Below are 6,296 nucleotides of genomic sequence, written 5' to 3' on the forward strand. Positions count from 1 at the left end.
TGTATAATAAAACACACAAGTATCTATGAAAGGAAAACCAAATGAAATCTAGTACTCTTTTCGTTCCTTAGATTCCTACTTCAAGCCTTTATTCCTCATATAATAAAATGAATTAAAAATTTAATTTAGAGATAGAAGAAGGAGTATATCATTAAAGAAAAATTCAAATTTATCACCTCAATAAATAAAAATGCAAATTTAATGCAAACTTCAAATTAAATTGCTTAACGTATTGCTATTTACGTATAAAATCACTTTTAAGTTATCGATTTTACCCAAGAAATACTCTAAAATAATCTATTCCGTATTATGTACGGAGTACTTAACATGTTTTGTTATCAAGGAGTTAAATTGGATCTTATTCGAGATCATTACCTTATGTCAACTGCTGACTATCATTTTAAAGTTATTTTTTGGTAATGTTTCTCATACAGACAGTTATACTAAGCATATGTTTTGTTTTATTACGTCAATAGTCCAAATTTGTAGGCTGAACTACAATTTAATTTATTCATATAAAGAATGGTATATATACTATATACAAGTCTACCTTGGCCTATCTGATACTTGTATTATTTGATCAAAAAGAAAAAGTAGAGAGAGAAAAGGAGAGAGAGAGAGAGAGAAATGGGAACATATATTGTTGAAACACAAGTAGTTCCGGAAGAGAACACAATTGTTAACCAAGAATCTAATCATGAGAGAAAGGAGGAGCTTGATGCTGGTGCACTTTTTGTTCTCCAATCTAAAGGTATGTAAATTTTCAGTCTTCTTTATGGATCAACTGTATTTAGTGGCGGATCTTGAATTTTTTTTTTTTTTCATAGGGAACAATTGTTATTGCAACATTCATTTCCGAGGTTGCACCTACTTAAGACATTACAAACTAATAATGTAGTTTTGAGTATCAAAATTGTTGTAAAACACCAACTTATATATCATATGTATATGTAGTGCATTCTTGCAAAACAAATTGTCTAGCGTGGGAAAATTTTGTTGTTTGAGTAAGGTTTGCATATACTAATCGTAAGTATATATAATAACTATAATAATGTATGTGATTATTAATTATTATCACGTAGCTAGCTAGGATGATGATATTATGTGGCAGTAGTTTGAAGGTGCTACCAAATTCATTATATTTGGTACATAATTTTGTTTTCTTATAGTAATTTTTTTTTTTTTTTTTGAAAAGTTTTTCCTAAAGTGATTTTGGTTGGAAGGAAAAGGAGGAACAAACTACCACTGTTATATTCTTTTTTTTTGGACTTTTGGTAGACTACCAATTTGCAATAGCATACCTCTAATTATATTGAAATTTACATAATACATCAGGTTTACCATGAGCATGGTACACCCTGCTCTAAACGCTTGATTTTACATCAAATTAATATTTAATCTGCCAACTTTACACATTATAAAAAAAAATAATAAATTAAATAAATAAAAAAATTATCAACTCCACAATTAATGGGATCATGCATGATCATCTCCTTTTTGCTGAACTTCCATATTAATTATTACTTCTTGTTATTTTTTTTTCTTTTTTTTAACAATATATGAATGCGGGCGGAAGATCCATAATATTAATAGGAAAAAGATATATGCAGCCAAGGGCTGCATATAAGAAGCTAAAAATGAAAAGGAAAGACAATAAATAACCATTTATTACACCGATTTACTCGTGAATTGTCGATAAATTCCCAACTTAATACTAAAAAAGGAAGTATATTAAATACTTATATGCAGCCCTAAGGGCTGCATATAACATTACCCTTTCAAAAACTTACTAAATTTATATACCAGAATACAAAAAAAAAAAAAAATTTAATTAAAGAAAGACGATTATTGGATCTATTACTATATTATACGAAGTATTCTGTATTATATAGAATGCACTCGTATATATATTATATATTGTATAAAATACAGTTGTGTATATGTAATGACTAATGAGTGATTAAATTGTGACGACAGGGTCATGGGTGCACTGTGGGTACCATCTAACAACATCGATAGTAGCACCGGCACTACTGAGTTTACCGTATGCTTTTAAATTTCTTGGATGGGCTGGAGGAATTATATGCCTCATTTTAGGAGCAATGGTCACATTTTACTCCTATAATTTGCTATCGTTGGTACTTGAACACCATGCTCAATTAGGTCGCCGCCATCTTCGGTTCCGAGACATGGCACATGATATATTAGGTATGTTCTTATTTATGGTATACAAATCCTCAATATTTAATACGCAGTATTAGACAAAGAACACATTAGTTTATTAATTAGAGTTTTAGAATTAGTTATATAGATTAATGTTTGTGTAAATATAATAGTCAATAAAATAATGATCAAGTATATCATCATGTTGACTTGTTGCTGGAGCAAGTTTTTTTTTTTTCAATGTAAATCATAATTAAAGAAAACAACTAATGACTTGACCACGTTGAATCTCTTGTTATTTCAATAATATCTTGCCAAACTTGAAAGACGAAAAATACTTAATCTAATCATTTTCTTAACTTCAAAAGATTAAATGATGTTATAATTATTTGCTTTCATGTATGGTTCGTAAAAACACATTGACCATGTACACCAATTATTGCCTTTTTTCATAAAAAACACATATTACACTACGTAAGTACGTATTATTATATTTTAGTACTTTATTGTTAGCGTATGATAGAGACATTATTGGATTTTATCATGACTTACAAAATATTCAATTCAACTTATTTAGATATGATAAATTTGGCATCAAGGGATTAATAACTAAATAAATTTTTTAACATTATTGGTAGGTCCAAGATGGGGGCGATATATTGTGGGTCCAGTTCAATTTGCAGTGTGCTATGGTGCAGTTGTTGGAGCTTGTCTTATAGGTGGTCAGTGTATAAAGGTCATTTTTTCTTATTTCAGACAAAATATATTCAAATTATATTACACAATGATTTAGTCATGTATACTAATAACTTAGTGATGATGCAACTTATTTCTCAGGCTATCTACTTGTTGTTCAATCCGAATGGTACAATGAAGCTCTATGAATTCATAATAATATTCGGAGGACTAATGCTAATCCTAGCTCAGATGCCCTCATTTCACTCTCTACGCCATATTAACTTGATTTCTCTACTCCTATGCCTTGGCTATAGTGCCGCTGCTACTGTTGGCTCCGTCTATATTGGTAATCCAAGCCTTTTCTTCTTGATGAAAATAAGTAAACCCATGATTGATTTTTGCACTTCCCCACTTCATATAAACCTTGCTTTTTACATCATTTTGTTTTATTTATGTCGCATATTTTCACTGATATGTATTTCGTACTTATATTATCATCAATGTATATCCGGATTGTTCTTAATGTATATTTTTAAAATGTCGAATTTTTGTGATAAATAATTAAAGAGATTAATGACCAAATTTATATTTTAGCAAACTTGTCCTACTAAAACTTTATGTAAGGTATTATAGTGGCAATGAGCTAGATTGTGTATGTCTTTCAATTCACATGCCCACGATTACACACACACACAAACAAACAAAATAAAAAAAATAAAAAAATAAAGTGTTCAAGAATTTTATGTCAATGACCAATCTACATAAATGCCCAAATTTTATGTATTTTATGTCAATGACCAATCTACATAAATGCCCAAATTTTATGTATTAAAAAAAAAGTTACACGGCAATGCATCATAGTTGTAAAAGTAACATGATCCTGCCTCACACCAGGCCACAACCTTTAATTTTTTTTTTTTTTTTGTTGACATCAAGGCCACAACCTATCATACAGTACACTATCTAGGTAGAAAATTTAGCATGCATGTGATCAACCATGATATTACACTAGAAACAATTGAATCATATACTACCTTTAAATCATATTGCTTTTGAAAAGTATCCTAAAGTTGTCAATGGAAATGAATAATGTGTTGCATTGTGTCATGCAGGACATAAATCAAAAGGACCAGAGAAAGACTACTCACTAGTTGGCAACTCTGAGGATCGGTTATTTGGTGTATTTAATGCAATTGCGATTATTGCAACAACTTTTGGGAATGGAATTATTCCTGAAATTCAGGTTATTTAGATGTCATATCTTCTTAAAATCTTAAATTTTTGGATAGTCCTTAATTCAATTATATAATTATGTTGCTAATTGCTTATGAAATTTATGACACAATATTGTTAGGCAACGCTAGCACCACCAGTAAAAGGGAAGATGTTCAAGGGACTATCCGTGTGTTACAGTGTAGTTTCAATGACATTCTTTAGTGTCGCGCGGTGTCAGGTTACTGGGCATTTGGGAACCAAGCTGAAGGCCAGATATTAAGCAACTTTGTTGTGAATGGAAATCCTTTTCTACCTAAATGGTTCATTTTTATGACCAATGCCTTTGTCATCCTTCAAATTTCTGCTGTTGGTGTGGTACGTAACAACTTTACTTTTTCTTGCCTGGCACATTGATTTTCACACTGAAAGTTATGCCCTTAAGAAACCACTGCATAACAAGTTAAAAATACACTAATTAAAATGCCTTGATCTTTGATCTCACGATATAGAGTTTATAACTTATTAATTGTGAGATCAGTGTTCGTTTGAAATATAATAATCATAATAGTTTAATGATTATGTAGCTCATAATATGTAATATGTAACGCAATTCAATTTTTTGGCGCAGATATACCTGCAACCTACAAATGAAGTATTAGAGGGAGTATTGGCAGATCCGAAAAGTGGTCAATTCTCTCTAAGAAATGTGATCCCAAGGGTGATATCGCGGTCTCTCTCAGTCGCCATAGCAACAATAATATCAGCAATGCTCCCATTTTTTGGAGACATAAATGGAGTTATTGGAGCATTTGGCTTCCTTCCTCTAGACTTTGTTCTACCTGTCATTTTATTCAACCTTACATTCAAGCCTTCCAAACGTACTTTCATATTTTGGTTGAATCTAAGCATTGCTGTTGTTTTCTCCATATTAGGGGTCATTGGATCAGTTGCTGCCGTAAGGCAAATCATTCTTGATGCCAAATCTTATAAATTGTTTGCCAATGTATGAAATTTTCACTGCATTGGTGAGGCTGGAGTTCATATTTTGGGCTTTTTTGGACTTGAAAGAGGATGTCGTTTTTCCTTAGATTTAGAATATGTAAAATGTAAATTGTTTACATAAATATTTTTTGGGGGAGTTTTTTTTTTTTTTTTTTTTTTTTTTTTTTTAAATTATTAAGGTTTAGGTGACCAAAAGTATTAATATATGTAGCTGCAAATTGCAATGTTGCAGCATTGTAACCAAATACCAATGCAAATCAAGGAGCAAAACAAAATCACAAAATTCCATTAATTGAGAACATTGAGCTTCTCGTTGAGACATGCTATATTTTCCACAAGGACTTAAGGTGTACTTTTTTTTTTTATTATTATTTTTTTAATAGTAAATCTGTTCATTTCTAAGGAAAAATTTACAATAATAATTCCACATTTTTATAAGTTTTCTCATAATAGTCTCATCTTTCAAAAATCTCGAAATAATCCCATCTTTTAGGGCTACCTATATATATATATAACAATTAGGGCAAGCTTGGATTGAGGGGATATATTACTACGGTAATAAAAGTCAAACTAAGCAAAAAGAAAGTGAATATAGGGAGGTGGAGATAGTGCTGGTGTGATTGTAAGGAAATTATGTAGTGAAGGTGTGGTATGAGATGAAGAAAAAGGAACTAATACCCTCATTTTGGGGGTAATAGTTACACTAGGGGGTGGATAACTATTACCCTCATTATGAGGATAATAAATTTCTCCATCTCTCTCTTTTCCTCATGGCATAATTATCTTATTTCATTTGAAAGCACCTTGTCTCCTACAATAACACATCTAATTACTTATGTTTTTCAAGCTTGACTGATCAAGAATTACAAAATGGACAATGCAAAAACCAATAAGACTCCTATGGGTATTGGAACTAGGTTGGATGAAGATCCAACTGGAACTTGCATGGATCAAACTATGTATCGAGGTATGATAGGCTCTTTACTTTACTTAACAACAAGCACACCTGACATATCTTTTAGTGTAGGTCTTTGTGCTAGGTTCCAAGCAAATCTAAAGGAATGTCACTTGGTAGCAGTAAAGAGAATCCTTCGTTCATTTAAAGGAACTGATGACTTGAGTCTCTTCTATCCTAGAAGTGATTCATTTGAATTAAATAGCTTTACTGATGCTGACTATGCAGGTGATTTGGTTAATACACTACTAGAAAATAGGCAAATAATGACGAAAATTTTCCG

General features: G+C 31.0%; 1 pseudogene; it reads left to right on the forward strand.

Annotated features, from left to right (window-relative positions):
* The first annotated feature begins 376 nt into the window (after window positions 1-376).
* Window positions 377-5,123, forward strand: LOC110704062 (annotated as a pseudogene).
* The last annotated feature ends 1,173 nt before the right edge of the window (window positions 5,124-6,296 follow it).

Source organism: Chenopodium quinoa, unplaced genomic scaffold (genome assembly GCF_001683475.1).
Source record: "Chenopodium quinoa cultivar QQ74 unplaced genomic scaffold, ASM168347v1, whole genome shotgun sequence".
Taxonomy (NCBI): Eukaryota; Viridiplantae; Streptophyta; class Magnoliopsida; order Caryophyllales; family Amaranthaceae; genus Chenopodium; species Chenopodium quinoa.